We start from the raw sequence: 20,509 nt of genomic DNA, 5'->3' as shown, positions 1-20,509 counted from the left end.
GATATATTTTAATAATTGACAATTATTTTAATAATTGACAATTACTTGTCTGCATCGTCTTTAGTCCAGAGCTATAATGCACTTGATCATTTTCTGCTGTACGAGGCTTGGTGACAAGTGACCAAAATTTGACCTACCCAGAGGGGCTAGGAGTTTGAGAACATCTTGGTCCATCTAGGGAGACCTCATTAGAAAACTAAAAGAACAAAATGTCTAATGCCTGTATCCTAGATGCATATTTGAATAATGTACAACATTTTACTTTCTTCATCTCTATCCATACATTTGTTTATTCAACCTGTCCTGATTATTTTATAATACTTAAAGGAATACAAATATATTAATGAGATCTTTGTACGTGGACACTTTAACATAGAACAAGAGGTTAAGTAAGGACCTGACTGTTTGTTCCAGACATACGGTGTTCAACATGTGTGACTCACATGTCACCTTCGTCAGGTGGTACCAGACGCTGGATGGGTCTCCATTCCCTAATACCTTCTCAACTTGTGCATTGATTCATTAACGAGAAAAACATGTGGTCCCTCATATTTGTCTATAGATTAAAACTTGTCAACCATTATATCTTTTGGCTACTGTTCTCTTTTCTTCATGTATGGAATAATCATTAAATGCCACTATTAACCTTTTATAGATGATATGTTGTGAATCCATTGATTTTTTTTTAAATAAAATATCTTTTGGTAAAATACAGGAAAAAATAAACAATAAGAAAATACTATTTCTCACAATGGGGGATGTGAGTAACAAGGAGGGCGCCACAGAAGAACCCACCTTTCTGGAACACCCGTGTTGAAAAGCAGAGAATAGAAAATAGATCCTCATGCTCCAATCCTTGTCCATTGTTTTAGACCTCAGAGTTCGAGACTCATTCATCATTTGCAAATCATTCACTGATGGTTGGCATCACTAGCCCAGGGAAGGCCCAATACCCCCTCACTTATTTCTATATTGTGTGGAAACTAATCTATTAAATCACTAATAATATTTTTAAAATATTATAATTGGAAAACTCCAACAAGAACATAGCTGTTGTAATCCAAAATGAAGCCTGGGTCAATCTATACCTTCAGTTAATTATCCTTAGCCTTATATGCATAATACTAATCAGCATAATCATTCGTTTTTAATCTAAAATGTAAAATGGCTTCAGTTAGTCTTACATGACTACCCCACAAAAATTCTAAAATACAATGGATTCTCCATAAATAAACCACCCGAACTAAAGTAGAAATTAGAAATATTACATACATCATCCTGCAGGCTCCCAACAGAGACAGACCAGAGAGAACTGTACCGTGGAGAATTCCATCAGCTCACACAGGTCCATAGGAAAGAGCAGGGAAAAGAACACATGATTTCAAAAGCAGGTCTGAGAGAAGAAAAATTGAGCCATTCTCCCCACTGGCCCCTAACTTTATCTTCAGTTTAGAGCAGTGGTTCTCCACCTTCCTAATGCTGCAACCCTTTACTTCAGTTCCTCATGTTGCAGTGACCCCTCACAACTATAAAATTACTTTTGTTGCTATTTCATAACTATAGTTTTGCTGTTGTTATGAATTGTAATGAAAATACCTGACACGCAGGATGTCTGATATATGAATCCTGTAAAAGGGTTATTTCATACCCCCCAAAGGGGTTACGGCCCGTAGGCTGAGAACCACTGGCTTCGAGAGTCATTTATACATTCATTAACTTAGTAGGGTAAGGGTTTATTTTTCCCTCTTAAAAAAAGAGAAATTTAAAATTTTCATGTACAGATAACACTGTCTTTACCATGTAAAGTCTGTACCATCTTTAGCCAAAGAAAGTGAGGAAGGGAGTCAGGTAGCTACATTTGGAGCTCCCTGGTTTCCTAACACATTATAATGTCACTGGCCACGTATTTTTGTAGCTGAACAATATTTCCCTAACTAAGTGATTGATATTCTCGTTCATCTCATTTTGACACAAAGGCCAGCACCAAGATCCTTGAACATTGTCAAACCTTTCTCCAAAAACACGTGCTAATGAGGTGATGAACTGTATTTATTTTGCATTGGACTCTAGAGTCCAGGCATATTTTATTCACCCCGACAGCAGCCACCCTCACTTGCTCATGTTTGCCTTTTTAATTATAACGTTTCTATTTTTATTCTAAGTTATTAATTAAAGTATCCCAATAAGCACGATGCATATGCTCAGAGCATGATGGCTGGCACATTGGGTCTGTTTTCCAAAGGGGCTCAGAGAACCCTTCCCATTTCAAATCAAATTATTGTTGTTTTTCTGATGAGGTGTCTTCAGTTTTCTATATTATTATGGCTTTTTAAGTTTTTAAATATAGCCTGAGAATTCCGTACCTGTATATAATGGATTCTGTTCATATCCAACACCTTACACCCTCTGGGATGATCCCTATGTCTGTCTGTCTCTCTCTCTCTCTCTCTCTCTCTCTCTCTCTCTCTCTCTCTCTCTCTCTATCTCTCTCTCTATCTCTATCTATCTATCTATCTATCTCTCTATATATATACATACATATATCACACAAAGTCTACCCAAATGTGTGTGAGTATGAATCCAAACACTGGAACATGGTAAAGATACTAAACTATTAAGCCCTTGTCAGATTCCATTTGGATATAAACTATTTTTAATTGACATTGTGAATGGGATGGGTTGAATTAAGAGAAATAATTCAGGCTCAGAAAGGGCAAGTAGTACATGAGCCCATTTATATTGAAAACTGATCTCAGGGAAGTCAGGGAAGGAGAAGTGGGAAGGAAGGAAGGGGGGAGGGGTGCTAAAGGAGAACCCTTTGGTACTGGGTCACCATTAGGTGGCTTTGGTAAAGTACAGTTAGTAAGGTGACTTTAGGTAACAACCAGATTGCTCTTCTTTCTCTACGGCACATCAGTTTGTTGATTAACTCACAGGTTAAAAAAACATATATAAATGTAATAAAAAGTAGACTCCTGATCAGTCACTAAGATGTTTCTATGTAATTGTTTCCAGAGAGTCCAGACATATTGTATAAACCAAGGTCAGTGGTTCAGACACAAAGGACTCAGTGCAATCTTTACTTCCAGCCTAACGTTACCATAGGCACATTTCAGCTTCTCCAGTTAACTTCAATTCTTTTGAAAAGTCAAAACAGCCACTGTGGTTATTATCAGGCACCCTTTCGTGTCCCTGACACACATGCATGTAACCATGGAGCTCAAGGCCCTGGGAGGAGGTGTCCCCCGGCTCAGAGCATCCGGGCCCAGGACATCAAAGCACAGCAGCTCATTAAAAGAAGGTCTAATCTATTTTAGTTTTGCTCATCCTTCCTTCAGCTGGCTGTTTAGAAAGTCATTATTTGGAGGCTCTTTATTGCTACTTTCCTTGACCCAAATGTTGACTGTTATCTATTAATTATACTGTCTACCTCATCTCTAGCCAAAGAAGACATGAGAATACAAAAGCTATTTCTATCCAGACATCAACCCCTTCAGACTAACAAGATGGAAATAAATGAACATGTACACTGAAAACAAATACATTCCATTTTACTGACTGAGAAAAATCGAGCATGAGGCTGGGCCCGGAGTCCATTGCCTATGACTCATATTAAGTCATTGATCATCAGTGATCCAGGATTGAGTGATTGGGTTCTCTGTTCTATAATCATTTCTACTTTTAAAATTGATCAATTAATTATAATTTTAAGCCCTATGATCTACAATCCCTTTCCATAGAGTGGGAAGGCTATTATTATAGCTGTTGTTAGTAATCTGTTCATGGACACCCTCTCTCTAACACTGGCGTATCCTTTGGATTAATTCATGACAGTTTCCGTATTTCCATTATGAATAAAAAATTTCACACAGTCCCTAATTGTACCATTTGTATTCAGTTGGCAATCATTAGCTACCCTACAAACGTGTGCTAAAAGATACCTCAAATCACCCAAGACAAAACAAGAAGCCTTGAGTTCACGTTGGCCTTACTCTCCTTCTCAGCATGGTACAGAGTGCCTAACCTTGGAGGATCGTCCACTCACAACGTATGGCTATGGTGTGGTATGCACAAGAGAAGAGACAAGGAGCCTGAGACCGTACTACCATGTGCTGTTTCTTCTCAGCTTTCCCATAGAATCATCTGGAATACATTTTAAATAAAATGAATACTTTTAAACAAGAGTGATGGAGAACGTTGTCTGTCTCCTTGTGTGTGACACACAGAACACTAACATTAGCCATGTGCACAAATGCACATTCCATTTAATTTCTGTTGCACCATCCTGTCTTCAGTATGTATTAGTATTATGGTCCTATGAGTACTGTGGGCTAGATGTTACTTCATCTATTTTAGCTCATTGATTTCTCACAATAACCCTATAGTGAAAATAAAACAAAAACATGTAACCATAGAAAACTGTTACAGACATCTGTCTGCAGAGGCACTTTAAAATGGAAGCACTACATTCCTCCTTATAGACCTCAGTTTCAGATATGCGTGCATCATGTATGATTCACACACCAACACTGGTAAGCTTGGATCTAGAGCCAGTCATTTCTATTTTCTAGTTGCTTCTATATTGTCTATTCACTGAGTCACTAAGTTGCTAATGGTAACTTTATACTTGTATCCACACACCTGACTGAGAATGGCTTTGATATTCTCTTTCTGATTCTAGGAACCATCTCACATCAATTTCCGTATCTCATCAATCATCTGAGTCTACGTGTCTATGAACCTAACAATCCATTCTTTTAACTTAGCTCTAGTGGTAGTTCTTGGCTCTATCTGACACAGTGCAAACTTATAGTGAAGCATCCAGAGGCAAGCTACCCCAACTAAGCCAAGAGCAGTGGCTACAATCACTGACTTCCACATGTGTGCCTGTCTATACAATCTTGGGCAGTAAGACAGCTCCCCAGAACCACTGACCCAAGGACTTCAGTATTTGCAAATTATATTAATAATATTTCTTGCCTCCCTACATATTTTTTTAAAAACGGGACAAACTTCTTCATTGTTCTTTATGTAATTAGAGTGTAAATTTGGCCACTGATTTCTTCTTATAGTAACAATAAAAATTCATGAAGCACAAACTCCAAAGAACATGACCTTTGGGAAGAGTGGATGTCTCCAGCTTAGTCCCAGCAAAGTTAAAACAACTGATCACTGTCTCTGAACCAAACTAGGGTTTTTGGCATGAATTATTCATCACTCATGGTGTGTACATGCAATCATCATCATGGGTCAAGGTTTGAACCCTTCCTCTTCCCTTTCCACATTTAATCTTTTAAATTTAAAATTAGTAAACAAGAACAGGTACATGACTTCCAATATAATCAAATATATTGCTGTATTCATAAGACCTAGATAGAGTCATCTATCTTTAAAAAGTGCCTTTCAGGAATCAATCCAAGCCTTGTAAATGTCTACTGAAGAACATATATTCTATGGATCCCATAGTGACTGCTGGCTGGATTCTTAAACTACCTAAGTGCATTTTGAAATTAGTTCCTAATTTTAAAAAAGCAACTAATACTGTAAAAAATTGCCTTAACACTGATTTTTGTCTCTGTTCGTCACACCTTGATCTCATGGCCATATGATGACACTAATTAAAAAATATTGAGAGATAAATAAAATGTTGAGATGACAAGTGTAGTGGGACTTAGTCCCAGAACTCAGGAGGAAGAGGTAGGTGGATTTCTGTGAGGTCAAGGCCTACATAATCATTTCCAGGGCTACACAGTGGGACCCTCGCTGAAAACAACATTTAAAATCACCCACTATCAATAGCCATTATATTGACCATGCCTTTCAAATTTCATTTTCTTAGTCATTTTAGTCTTTATTACCTCATGGTATATTTTGTGGTGGTGGTGGGGGAGAGGGCTTGTTTCTTCTTTGTTTTTGTTGTTGTTTTTCTTAAGCATATGAACTCTTCATGGACCCAAAGTAAGAACCCTGACTATTCCATGTCGTTACTCAACCCACTTACCCAAAAGGCAGCCTCCCCCCATCCACCTCATGCTTAGTGTGAGCTTCATGGGGCCTGCAATACATTAAATGATACTCACCTCACCGTGTATGCTTTTGTGCTGGCATGGAGTTCGTCCTCATTTTCCTCACCGCCATGTTTATTCTTTCATTTGATGATTTTTAATCACAAAATCAACCCCATGGTGAAACAAAGACTGAGAAGATGATCCTTGAATATTATCAGAGTCTGTGTACTCAACGCCACAGAGACAAACATGCAAATCCCTGCTTGCAAGGAACCTCAGAAGGTCATGGGCACTTTGGTTATAGACACAGTTGGAAGACACACAGTCCTCATCCTGGGCCCTCCCGCCTTGCCCATCCCTGGGTAATCCCTATGATCTCCCTACTCACAGCATGAGCTACCACCAGCTCTCTGACACCAGTATGTACATCTCTGCATTCTTGCTCCACAGTAAAAGTGTTTTTATCTTATATGATATCTATATTAAACATATTTATCTCTTAAGGAATATTAGAGGACTTGTCAATATTTTACACACATGCACTAACACTCAGAGACTGAAGACGTGTATGTAAAAAAAAGAGACTAAATTGGAAAAGGACGGGATCAGTGGGATTAGAAATGCTAATGGGGCACAAATGTGATCAAAATAACTTATATAAATATATGAAAATTCCATAATGAAGCCACTACTATTAATTAAAGTATGCTAATCAAAAGCTGGGGGATAAAAAGATACTTTTCTTTGGGAGTTGGCTACCAGCAGCTTGCCCTTGCCTCAGTGGAGGACTCATACCTCGAAGCTTCTGGGAAGTTCTATTTTGACTCAGTGAGTGAATATAAATACTACTAATAATGATAATTTAAAAATATTTTAAAGGAAGTAAAATTGGTAGAGAGATGTATTTGATGACTCTAGGACCAAGATACTCCGTATGCATGTATAAAAATTTCAAATAATAAATAAAAATATTATTTAAAAAACTTCAGAAGAGTTAGCAACCTAGACTTGATCTTTTAAACATTGTACTAATATTTGAATGTAGCACAAAGGTTGGCTCTCTGTTGATCAGACAAGCTGAGTTTCCTGGACACTGGCTATTATGTACAGTCCCTTTACATTTTTAACACATGCAATGAGTACATGTGAAAACCTGCATGAAGGGAGAGTGTTGGCTGTTCTCTTGGCCTCACCCAAGATAATTCATTGTGCACAATATTAAAAAAGTATTTTTAAAATATTAAAGATATTTTAAAAGTTTTAAAATGTTATAAAATATATCTCATCCATTATATCATGGTTTTCTCCTATGGATAATAATTTAATGTCCTTTTTTTTTTTCATAATATAACAATCAGGTTGAAACTCACAAGTGGCGCAGGATAAGGACATTAGCTTATTTTTACTAGCAACTTAGTGGACACCCTGGAGGACCTCAGATGAAGGCAGGGACCTCACAGCTCCCTGCAATGGCTTCTGTCACCATGGTTACTAACTGGGGCACTCTCTATCACATTGCCCCCAGGGACTGTTGACCAGGTGGAGAAAAAGCAGAACGCAGTCACCCCATTGACCACGCATCATCATTGTCTAGTTCACGTTACCCACTGGTCTCCTCGCACCATAATGTCATTACATGTGTCTACTAGAAACTTCAAATATCTGAGCTATGGATGTGTTAATGCGGAAATGAGGAAGAAATGGGGACATTTAAAATGGAAAATGCACAGGGATGCAAATGAATGAGAAACCTGATCTCCTTTTAAACAGGGCTCTGTTGTAGCACAGTGATTAATTCATAATTCACGGTAGTAAACACACTCACACTAGGTACATAAGGTACATGGCTAGCTCACTTTCCTTTCTTTACATGCTTTAATTTGGATATTTACGTAACTTTTTTTCCAAATTTGCTAAAGGTCAAAAACATATAAAGTCACAAGTACCTGCGACAGAGACACTGAGTACTCACACATCTGTGTATAAGCTGGCTGCTGACGTGGGTCACAGGCTTATTCTATTTTTATCCACGGACAGCAGTGTTAGAGACAAAATCACAAGCCCTGCTCCAGTAAACAAGCTCTTAAGGAGGATGTTCTTTAGGAGACGCGTCTCTCCTCCTCCACAGCCCTTGTGTTTATTGATTTACTTATGACACATCAGCACTCAGGAACAAGCTAGCAAAGGCCCAAACAAGTTACTGAGTGTTTTTCTATTACCTGACGATAGACTCATTTCCAATAAAGGTAATAGAGAAAAACGTGTTTGGGGATTTTTTGAAGAATTGGTTTTTTTGTTGTTGTTGTTTTGTTTTGTTTTTGTTTGTTTTGTTTTGACTGTGCTATAAAACAATGTGGGAAAAAATATGGATTTAATAGTTAAGATTTGATTCCATTCATGACTTTGGGCCATTTATGTTTAGATTATACATTCTATTAAGATCAATCAGTAAATCAGAAAACTAAACCACTCTGCCACATGTGAAACAAGAGATTTGTATGCTTCATCAGCGTTAGCCCACTGCATCGTTCGCAAATGATCCCAGGAAGTGCAAACCCCACAGTTCCAGATGCATATGGTAGTAATCCTGTGTGACTGCTCCACACCACTAGTTATAATCATTGGGACAAGACACTGGGCCAAAAGATGTCTTTTTAAAATTAAAAATGTACAGTTATTTACTAATTGATTTTCACTTCCTGAACACCATTAGCTGCCTATGAACCATAATGCTCATGGGAGGGCAAGACCTATAGTTGTCCCTAAAATGCACCTATAGATTTGCTTATGCCATGGAATGCATCTCTTTTTATCAGTCATTTTCATAAAACCAATTACTCAACTAATCAATTCATCAATATAATATTTCATAACATTCTATAATTTCATTGGCCATCATTGGGCTTCACTGATTACAGTTGCTACTTACCAAACAGCAGTCACTGCGTGTCTTAAACAGGCCACCCACACACATCATGGCCTCTCTTCCTCACATTGGTCCCTCTCTTGTGCACTTACGGGCTTCTCACAGCAGCACAAGGGTCCCATCCTGAGAAGTGCAAAGCAGAGAAGGTAAAATCAACCCTGAGATCAGCTCTCTGCCTGGAACAGACAACAGCCTAGAGTCTCTTGGACATGGAACTCATTGTTGCAATACATAACAAACCAGTACGCATCATGAATCCATGGTTAAGACTACCTTTCCCCGTTCACTTTTGCATTTTTACTGAACAAATTATTTGTTCATTGTTTCTACTGAAATAAATACATGATTCAGAAAGCCCAAGGCTAAGAGATGTAAATTCCTCTGTAGTTGGTGAGCCCAGCACTCTCAATTTCTATTGCTCTCTGGCAATAGAGCCTATCAATTTTAATACATATGAAAAGCACCAAGAATGTTTTAGGACAAGTGCCCCAAATCAAAAGGAGACCTTAGTTACTCACAGGGGTGTGCCACGATCTCAATTCCAAGAGATGGTCAAGCAATCGGTATGTCCATTGTCCATTGTGAGGAAGGTAAAGGAGAGAAGTCAAAGAAAAGAGTTTTTCATTAATCTTTTTTTAGAGTCCATTTACTAACATAGTCATGTAGATTAAGACACAGCATACTCATATTTCTACCAGCATGATAAATAAACCTGCGCCCACCACAAACCTTTAACTGTGACAAGTGACTATCCATAACCTCCCTGGCTGAGGAGCACCCACTCTGATCAGTATCAGGGCTGTTTTTCTTACTGTGCACTGAAATAATAAATAGTACCTGCCTCTCATCTTTGTGTTAATAAAATGGGTTTATTTAGTCAACAACTGCTATTTTGAAGGATGTCTGGGGGAGGGGTACAGTCACTGCTAGGCTATCCATACCTCATTGGATGCCCCCAATCCCATGTACATATGGGCAACACTAATTAGACCCAATGAGTTAAACTTTAAATGTTTTTTTTTTTTTTAAGGAAAGACATGAAGTTGGAAAGAAGATGTGTTTAGGGTGCAGAGGAAGAATTAGAGGAAGGGAGTTAGAGGTATATAACCTAGATGTATTACATACATGTATGAAATTTTCAAAGGAAAAATTTTAAATATTCTTTTTTTTAAGTATTTTTACTTAAGGTGAGAATAAGGTCCTTGTGTTTTCCTGAAAGCTGGCTACATGATCAGACCTCAGAGGTGCAAACATGAATCATTCATCTTACTGACTCGCGTGTGACCAGTTTCACAATGGCTGTGTCACGACCCTTCATGTGATTACTATTCAACTTATTAATTCACTAATAACAATACAGTCAGCACGATGGATACAAACTCAAAGGCAAGGACACTAAAGTGCTTATCATCTATACAGACAATCACATGCTGTCTTTTCCTCAAAACGACGGCAAGACTCAACTGATCTACCAGCCTGCCTTTCACTGGCCCAGGCATGCCATTCCTAGTGAGGAGGGAAAGTGTTTACTAGTCGTCTTCTCGAAAGAAAACCAGCAAAAATGAGCCTGAATTATTTCTTGTGCCTATCACCCTTAAGAAAATAAGATACATGGATTGTGTATGTTTCCCAGTAAAGCTCCCTGTCTAAGGAAGAGTGATATGATGTTATTTGCATACAATTGTACAGTGGCAGCTTTGGGAGTCATGTCTGAGAATGTGACTGTTCTCGCCTGCACCTAGAATCGCTTGCAGAGGGAACGTTATCCATTACATGGCCATACTTCAGCATTTCAGACATGTACCACGCTCCATCATAACTCATTAGGCCTACACTGCCATCATGGCTGCTGGTTAGGACTTCTTTATTCACAGTCATTTGCATGAGTTTATTAAACAAGTAATTAATTCAGTGGTCCTAATTTGAAAAACAATGATTCATGAAACCTAAGAGCACTGAATAATCTGCATGCCTTTAGGGTCATCTGCCACACTCATATCATGTTCACTAATTACCATGAGTGAATTTATAAATGTATTATTTCAGGCTAATTCCACGTATATCATTTTCCACAGTTGGCCTGGCGGAGGCTTTCTTTACACTTTTGATAATGTAATAAATACTTTAAGAGATGCTTACAAGAACATGAACATTAATTCTCACTCACTTTGATCGCTGTGCCCTTCACCCGTGAAGCAAACAGCATGGCAGAATCCTCCAAAAGCCGTGACCACCCTCCTGAGAAAAGACGATGAAGGTTAGAAAGCCCACCCCCAAAGGGTTCTCTTTCCTCCATGTCAATCATTGATTCATCCAGATGTTTATTACATTTTTCCTACTATGAACATCTGTGTCAGAATGATCATCTCTGTGTGCGCCTGCATCTTTGGGCATGACATATGCCCACAACAGCAGGCGCTGTTTTTCAGTACACTGCACGAATAAGTGGCTCTTTGGCCCATGTTTTTTCTTAACACACAGTTTACATTAATATTTCATGCTTTCCTGCATATATTCATGGTGGGTCAAGGCATTGTTTTATTTACTTCATGTTTATTGATCTACAAGTAACTTATATTAATAAAATAAAATGTGAATAAAATAAAACAAGGCCTTTGGACAATGGGGTGGTTTAGTGGGCAGAGGCACCTACCACCAAGCCAGATGACTCCAGGCCAATCTCTGGGACAAACTGCCACACCCCTTCCAAGACAATAAATAAATGTAATAAAGCAAGATCATGCTATAACCCTCCACAGGGTCAGTAACAAAACAGGAACTGAGTGAGATTATGTCCGTCACTAGCCTTGGTCTTCCAGAGGCACAGTCCTATGCTACTGTGAGCCTTTCTGGCTTATTGATTTACTAATAATAAATGAATTAATCACAAAAACTCATGGATATCACCCTACCAGCCATTTGTCTTTGTAATTAGTCTCTAATTGGATAAACCCATCAGGCGTCCTCATTGTTGCCAATGCCAGAGAATCGAGTTATTTCATACACCCCTATTTATCCATTGGACCACAGTTGGCTTTTAAAAGTTATATCACGTACTTACTTCAAGTGTTACAATTTTAAAAAATCAAACCAAGAACTCTAAAAGAGTGGACAAAACGCTCCTACCTACAGAGGCAATGGTGAGGGCCGGAAACCAGCAGAACACATTCAGCCTAGGATGTCAAAAACAAAAGAGTTAAGGGAGATTAAGACACCGCCCACGTTCCCTCATATGTGAGGTAACACATTTTAATAATTTTCTGACGTTGACACATATTTTACAGGCACCATACTTTGTATCTATATTTTTATGTCTACTGTAGTAGTCACAGTTATCTATTTACATTACAAGAATATAGCTGCCTATGTATGGCATTCTTAGCATCCAAAAGTAAGAGCCCTTGAAGCAGAAATGACACATTTTACCCTGTCTTCACTGGACCTGACAGCATCCTACAGCGTTCCCACTGTGGGATACATATGCCAACATCAGCACCTCTGGATTGGGTCCATTTCTAGTTATTCTCATCTAGTTTGTTAGTTAATTGGCCGAATAGCAATACAACAAATATCTATTATAAAAACCCAGTTTAAAAAAAAAAAAAAAACAAAAAAAAACGAACCCTTAATGTGTTTTTCCCCCACAGGCTTTTGTTGTTCTAATTTGAGTGCATATTCACATTTCCCGTCCTTGCTGCCGTGCTGTATTCCGTTAAGAGTGGCACAGACAGTCTCCTTTAAAGATTTGTCTTACTTATTGTGTACACTGAATAACTGGCTTATGTTTTAGACAGGGACTCATCAAGTTCAGCGTAGCATCAACCTCACTACATGTGAAGCAGACACTGATAAAATTGAGACATTTCTTCCACTGCCCCTGGTATCTCTGAGTCAATGTTCAATCCCTTGAATGTATCTGATTTAGCTTAATGTATATTTTATAGTCTATTAAGAATAACAAGATAACATTGAACTTCCATTAACCCACTGCAAGAGTAGCAGCCAGCACTTAGATTCTCTGCCATGACCATTAGCCATGGGAAACATCCCTCAACTAATTATCACTATTTATTAGCATTAATAGTGTTAATAATTAGTGTTCTCTTTCTCATTTTGTTATAATTAGATATTATGCCACCTTCATCTTTTCTTATGTATATTGCACATTGACTCTTTATGTTTTAAAATTACTCACAATTACAAAAAAAAACATACCTCTTCAGCATGTCCAACAAAGTGTTGTGATTATACATTCTCTTACTGATTCCTTGGCTGCAAAATAATCAAAACCTGTGAAAAGCAAACTCAGACAAGATCCATATAAAATCCAAAATCTATCTATAGCATCTCTTCTAGAGTGGGAAAAAGTTAGAATTTTTTTATATGTGGCTTCAGTGTTCCAGAACACACTTCACCACTCATGCCAGCAGCTCTATCGATACAGAGTTCTGGCTACTTCGCTTCTTATTATCCAGCCATGCATACCAATTAACTCAGTAGCTTCCTGTGGATAATCCAAAGTTACAGACTAATACAGGGCAAACATGTATAAACCTTGGCTAGTTCTTCATCAATCAAGGCACTCATAGGCTGCAAAAATATATAACTTGTTTGTGACCCACAAGGTTTCATATGTGTACTGACCAACATAATATCGCATATCAATTCTATATTCATGATAGTTACTTCTGCCCACTTATATTTACCCATGCTGATAGGGTCATTAAAAAGAAGGTACACACTGACCAATGACCAATTTCTTTTTTAGGACTAGAGATGGAACCAGGGCCTTGTGGACACCTGGCACGTGCTGTACTATTGACTGACCTTTCTCCCCATGTGGATAAAGACACACATGTACACGCCAATCTTTCCTTAGCCAGAAAGACCTCACCCTTTAACTATTTTTCCTGTTTTCTTCTGGGAGTAAAATAATTGATGCTACCTTTAAAAATATTTTAGCTAATATTCATACATGTATGTAATATGATTGGGTCAAGTCCACCCCCATCCCACGTAGACTTCACTATTCTCAACATCTTTTATCTCATGATAGATTAAATGATTAGGTAAAGATCCACTCACTCATATTATTTACTTATATTTCTTTCGATCTTTTCATTCACTTTCAATAATTGTACTTCACACCTTTTTAGTGATAGAGGACATACATTTTATTTAAGGGGATTATTTACAACATTTTGTATTGCAACTTCCCGTCCCATAATACCTCCCACATTCTCCCGGTTTCCTCATCCACCCATTCTTTCATTCTTATATTAGAATAAAAACAGGCATCTAAAATGGTGATGAGGAGGAGAAAGAGGAGCATAAATAAAAACAAGCAAAGCAGAATAGGCAAAATAGAGCCAAAGAAAAATCACAAGAAACACACACACTGAGACACATGCATTCACCCGCAGGGAAAACTCATCAGGAACCATAATATATAGGGAACACATACAAACAACGAGACACATGTGTTCACTCCCAGGGAAAACTCATCAGGAACCATAGTATATAAAGAAACGCATTCATACAACGAGACACATGCGTTCACTCCCAGAGAAAATTCATCAGAAGCCATAATATACAAGCAAAATATCTACAGGGTAAAAAAGTTATGCAGACAAAGCATTGTGAGTCGCAAAGCCCTCCAAAAGTGCCATTGAGTTCATATTGCGTTGGTCATCTGGTCCATGGAGCCTGCTCTTAAGGGTGGCTTATATGTCCAGTGAGACTCCATTGGAGAAAACTCGTTTTTGCATTGAGAGAGGTTGTCAGTTGGAAATAGCTGCTGGGTTATGAATATAGGGTTGTGTCCACTTCCCCTCTCAGCACTGGGACCCCATCTGGCTTGGACCTGTGCAGGTCCTGTACGTGCTGCCACAGTCTCTGTGAGTTCATCTGTGCATCAGTCCTGTTGTGTCTAGAAGGTCTTGCTTCCTTGGTGCCGTCCACCCTCACTGGCTCTTACAGTCTTTTCACCTCCTTTTCCATAGGGTTCTCTGAGCCCTGAAGGGAGGGATGTAACGGAGACATCTCAGTTAGGACTGAGTGCTCCGAGGTTAGAGGGGAAACTTTTAAAAATAATTTATTCAAAAAAATATATTCAGGCAAATGCAACATTACTACTCTAATTGATTTCGGCCACCATCTTTAGCACATTGATGAGCAAGGGGACCGAGAAAAAAGGTTGTTTGAAAATTTGATAGAGTGGTCCCACCGGCCTTGCCTCAGTCTTCTCTTGGGTTCAGATGCACATTAGTTTTCATGACCAAAGCATACTGCATGTGTGCCCATTATTGTTATTTATTCATATATTCATAGTCATAATGATTACTCCATGTACTATTTTAAATAATTAACCAAAAGATAATAACATTCTTGAACATTATCTTCCTTTATTTCTTTGATTATGCGGTACTTGAGGCTAGAACCCACGGCCTCACACAAGGCACATGTTCTACCACTGAACTATCAAGTGTTTACCCACGTCATCTTTAACTGGTTTCGATGTTTTAACACATATTGATAGACTATCATTAAATAATGCCTAGCAACTGATATTTACATGTGTCTACTGATCCTTTTACTAATTTTAATATATAAAGTATAACAATAGACTCAAAACCCATCCAAGATCAATAACACAACCCTTGTATCTTTTCACCAACTCACTACAGGACTGTTACCAACAGTGGTGGTAACTCAAGTTTCCTTTGCTTTGGATTTTGAGTCCAAAATGTCTGGTATTTGCCATGTATAAAGTATAGGTAGTAATAACCAGACATTTTTCTTAGCTTGAGTTAAATCTTGTACAATATTACACATATTTGTGGCTGGGGGGCAACTGCCTTTTCCTAATCACTGTAAGCACATCACATCTCTCACATAAGCACGTGTAAGAAAACCAGCAGAAGCTGATGCTGCATTACTCACAGTTGTAGCTGTGACCCTAACAAGGCAACCTTATGGCTTAGGATGAGGCAGGGTCCATCCACTGACCTGGAGGTGGTTTTGCTGAGAATTACAGAACAGACAAGAAAGAACTGAGATGGTCTTCATTGGTCATTCATTTCTCTTCTGATTATTCAGTCATATTTGCTATCTCTTCAGAAACAGAATAGCACTAAATTTCCTATTCCAATAAGCCACGTCAACAGACAAAAGGAATATATTGGAACTACTAATAAAAAACTAACACTTCCAATATATAATAGCAATTACCTCCATCCTTATTTTATAATCTTAACAATAGTACAATGCTTCCTTATTTATATTTTTATTCTTGTGAATCTAATGATTCTCCAAGGATCTATTTGCAATATAGCCAACATCCATTAATACTACCAGGAAGTATATAATGCTGCCTCAATTCACAACTTGTGGAAAGGACTACTTCTAAGAGCCAGTGTGGACTTCAGATTTCCAGAACTGTAAGCACAGTGGTCATCATTGAAACAAGATAGGACATTTCTGAGTTTATACATTTGTTTAAATAATTTCCCAGCTTACTATTAGAAGTTAGATGGCTATGAATCACAAACAGTTAAGAACAAGATGCCTAACTCATCTACAACATCTTTGACTGCTTTTGATGAGATCTCTTTTTTTCTTTTTCTCAATTTTGAAAGCATTGATTAATGAGTAAAACGCCATATGGTCATGCATATTTCTCCATCAGCCATAGTTGGTCTTAGTGGCTTCTGGGTGATGTTTTAACCAATAGAATACGCTTTAAAAACCTCCCAAACTAAGTCAAGGCACTTGAGGATACTCACATTGGTCTCTCTGTTCCTGAGACACATGGTAACTGTGGACTCGGTCACCGGACTGGGAGTCTCATCTGGATAGCATCTATGCTGGCAGCATGAAGAAAAAAATTTTCAAAAAAAATTATATCCATTTATTCTGTCATTCCCCCTCCATTTTCTTAGTCACTTGGGTAGAAACTAAATTGTCTTAGTTTGGTTTACTTGGAAAAAAAAAACAATTATAAATACTTAAGCCCTGAACAAGACAAGGGCTCACCATAATTTTTAGTAATTTCATGGTCCTATGTTATACCATAAGGCTACACATTCCTAAACACAAATCATGGTTTCCATGCTTATTACTATTTCTCAGTTGACATGATTCTCACGCTAAACAGTGCTGACATGCTTTATCTTTACTTATACATTTACATGAAGAGTCTTTCATGGACCCACTTTAAAAAAAGAAAATTCAAGAATTTAAAATATAACATATTTGACCATACTTCAGAGGTACAACTAGAATCAGAGCATGCACACTAGATGCCTTAAGGTGTGGAACTCAGACTTCCAGACCTGTCGTCATGATCCACGGCTCACACCCAACAAGATGTCATCACTGGTCCAACCTTGGCCTCTAGTTTCTCTGATGAACTTATACTGTTGTTTATTAACTGATTATTCATTCACTAATAAAAATTACATAATTATGGATGGTGAAAACCAGATTTTAACTGTAACCTACATCTAAATGTAGGCTCTTTTGCATTATGTTACAATGTCTCCTTACATAAATCTTAATTTCAAAATATTTATTAGTCAAACAAGCATGTCATGGCCACATGATACTTCTCACAGGGACATGGGCCCTTGGCTTCTTTCTATACAAGCCTTTACTAAAACAGCGGAAAGAATTAAAACCAAGAACTTTGACTCACATTGGTCCCTATGCTCCTGAAACATGAACCTGGTGACCAGTGATGAAGGCATCCATTCTGAGAGTACAAAAATAAAATAGAATATGAATAGGCTCCTGTTTTTTCCATACACACTTAAATGAGATCTTTCATTTCATTACACATTCAAGAAAGGCCAACTTGAAAGGAATCCAATGGTATATATTGAGGTTTTTTTAATCTCATAATGCTTTGGGCATTTTTAAAACCATACTGTTGTTTTGCTTATATATATATTGTGGTTTCCAATTTTGTGAATTTCTGTGTTTTCTATGTGTGTATTTGTCTCTGTATGTGGATGGGTTTCAAGGGTGTTCTCTTTCTGTCTTTGTTCTTCTGTGTTTGTTTTGTTCTATTCTGGTTTGTCTGGCTTGTTGTGGTTGTTGTGAATTGTTTGGGTGGGGTGGAGTTGGATGGATGTGGAGTTGGGGAGAATCTGGAAGAGACAAGTAAGAGGAAACCTTGATCAGACTCTACTGTATGAAAAAAATCTAATTTCAATTTGCAAAAGACAGTATCATAGGCCAAATTTGTTTAAATATGTAAGTGGTTTGTGATGATACCTTTTGGTGAGAATACATTAAGCATCAGCCATGCCCCAGCCCTAGAGAGGGTGTTAACTTCCCTGTGTTATCATTCTCAGGCAATGACTCTGACACCTTTAAGCCATTTATCTCTTAATGACCTTCCATTATTCTAAATATTATTATTAGTTCTTTCTCTCTTCTCTCCTAATTTGTGCATATTTAGTAAGCAATTGATCACTAGTATTACTGAGATAATTATAATTCACAAAAATCAACTACAATATCCTTGAGTATATTTCAGACCAATAAGGGATCTTTTGCCCAGGTTAATTATCTCTTTCTTTACCCATTCAGAATTGGCCAAAAATTCATTTAATCATAATGTTTCACTCACATCACCATATTAACATTTTGTTAATGACTACAGTATGAGATAACAACTAGTGTTTTTTATCAATATAGAAAGCAGCCTTTAAAAGCAACCCAAACTAATACAAGAACACAGGTCAGTTTTAGATACTCACACAGTATCTACCTTACAAACACAAAGGTAAGGTCAAAAACTCATGACCAAGGAAGAATGTGTAAGTCAGTTGTGGTTTTTCATACACAAAAAATAAGAGTATGAAACCACTGACATTTTGTTTACTTATCCATATTACTTGGTTAAATTACCCCTCTGTTGGTCAATCACCTATGTATGAATGGCATTATGATGTGTTCGTTTTAAGAAAATACATAAGGACCATGTCTTCGGCCACACCAAAATCATTATCTGTCATTTTACTCTATGTGATTTCCTCAATCATGCTAGCTGAATAATTTGGGGGGGGGGGCCGTGGGGCATATTATTGGAACTCTTGCTATAGAACTAGGTCTTAATTTTAAAATGCCTTGCTGATTTATTTTATTTATATTTATATCTAACTATAAAGGTTTATTATCCTACACATCTGCTGCTAGGATAACAGGCGTAAGCCAGATTCTTTGTAATATGGGCCTCACACTTCTAGAGCTGGAACGATGAACCATAATTCACATGCCATCAGCGGTCACCGCTGACCGAACACCAGTGCTCTTCTTAACAATGTCTACATGATTGTTGAGTGGTGAATGAGTAGCACTAACGAGATAATTATGAATCACAGGAATATAAGGCAAGATCCTGGACACTGGACATTTTCAAAAATATTTTTACCCTATTAAGTATTTCTTTTGTTACGCACTCTTCATTTGGATAAAAAAAAAAAATTGGTGAGCATTATATTGCTCATTATTCATCTTAACAATTTGGCCATGGTTCCTCTTCCCAGATGACAAGTAATGATTCAAAAAAAAAAGGGACTAGTGGTAACCAAGGGACAGAACATTCTCCACAGTTAAGTGGAGACTGGGGACTGACTTTCACACGATCTCTGGTGCTCCATATTTGGCCATGTCCCCTTGTTGGGGAGGCCCAATGGCACTCGGAGGAAGGATAGCGGACTACCAAGAAGAGACTTGATACCCTAGCATCATATTCAGGGGGAGGAGGTCCCCCTCAGTCACAGTCATAGGAAAGGGGATTGGGGTGAAAGTGGGAGGGAGGGAGGAATGGGAGGGTGTAAGGGATGGGATAGAAAATGAGATGTAATATGAATTATTTTACTTTTCAATAAAAATGTGTTTAAAAAAATGACAAAAGAAAAGTAAACCCACGAGAAGAAGATATGAATGCTGGCCGAACTCACACAGAATCCACTGTACACACAGAGCAGATCCAGGGAGAGGATGGGGATCAGCTTGGAGGGATCCACTCTGAGAGTATGGGGCGAAGGAGATCATAAAAAGGTTGGCATTATCATGTACTCTTTTTCTAATCATCCAAATGTGTTACACAACTATGTATTCTTTTTGGATTCATCTACGAATACTCAATATGATTCTAAATTAATGTGGCATTGCCACGCAGCGTGTCTGCATGACTACTGAGTTTGGTATACACTTTCAGCACTCTTTTTGTAAATTATGACTGTGAAGTGCCTCCCAATTTATATATTCTTATATTTTATCTACTTGTAGAAGGAGGCTGTTCTTAACATCTGTCACTGAGGTGATGGGTATATTCTATTTTAGGATGTGGACCTCAGACTCCCAGACCTGTAGTCACGATTCACAACTCATACGGCACCAGTTGTCATCACAGATCCAGCATCAACCAGCCTCCTCTTCCCCATCAATCTACGCATGTTTAGTAATAAATTGGTTGTTAGCACTAGTGAGATATTTACAAATCACAAGAACCTAAGGGCAAACCTGGAGCACACCTCCGAGCTCTACAGGACTCTCTGTTCTT

General features: G+C 38.0%; 1 long non-coding RNA gene and 4 other non-coding genes across 5 annotated transcripts; all 5 read right to left on the bottom strand.

Moving 5' to 3' along the window:
• Positions 1-868: 868 nt before the first annotated feature.
• On the bottom strand, positions 869-938 carry LOC127197242 (small nucleolar RNA SNORD113/SNORD114 family). Its single transcript, XR_007831631.1, has one exon. It is a non-coding gene; the product is annotated as a small nucleolar RNA SNORD113/SNORD114 family (small nucleolar RNA).
• Positions 939-4,477: 3,539 nt separating this feature from the next.
• Positions 4,478-4,547, bottom strand: LOC127197230 (small nucleolar RNA SNORD113/SNORD114 family). Its single transcript, XR_007831629.1, has one exon. It is a non-coding gene; the product is annotated as a small nucleolar RNA SNORD113/SNORD114 family (small nucleolar RNA).
• A 9,942-nt stretch (positions 4,548-14,489) lies between these two features.
• LOC127194091 (uncharacterized) lies at positions 14,490-16,770 on the bottom strand. The gene is made up of 3 exons (XR_007831230.1): positions 16,719-16,770; positions 15,877-15,957; positions 14,490-14,949 (listed from the first exon to the last, which is right to left on the bottom strand). It is a non-coding gene; the product is annotated as an uncharacterized LOC127194091 (long non-coding RNA).
• Positions 16,771-17,246: 476 nt separating this feature from the next.
• On the bottom strand, positions 17,247-17,318 carry LOC127197112 (small nucleolar RNA SNORD113/SNORD114 family). The gene has a single exon (XR_007831597.1). It is a non-coding gene; the product is annotated as a small nucleolar RNA SNORD113/SNORD114 family (small nucleolar RNA).
• Positions 17,319-20,292: 2,974 nt separating this feature from the next.
• On the bottom strand, positions 20,293-20,364 carry LOC127197067 (small nucleolar RNA SNORD113/SNORD114 family). The gene has a single exon (XR_007831589.1). It is a non-coding gene; the product is annotated as a small nucleolar RNA SNORD113/SNORD114 family (small nucleolar RNA).
• Between the last annotated feature and the right edge of the window lie 145 nt (positions 20,365-20,509).

The sequence above is a fragment of the Acomys russatus genome, chromosome 1 (genome assembly GCF_903995435.1).
Source record: "Acomys russatus chromosome 1, mAcoRus1.1, whole genome shotgun sequence".
NCBI lineage: Eukaryota > Metazoa > Chordata > Mammalia > Rodentia > Muridae > Acomys > Acomys russatus.
This window is presented reverse-complemented; position numbering and strand designations above follow the sequence as displayed.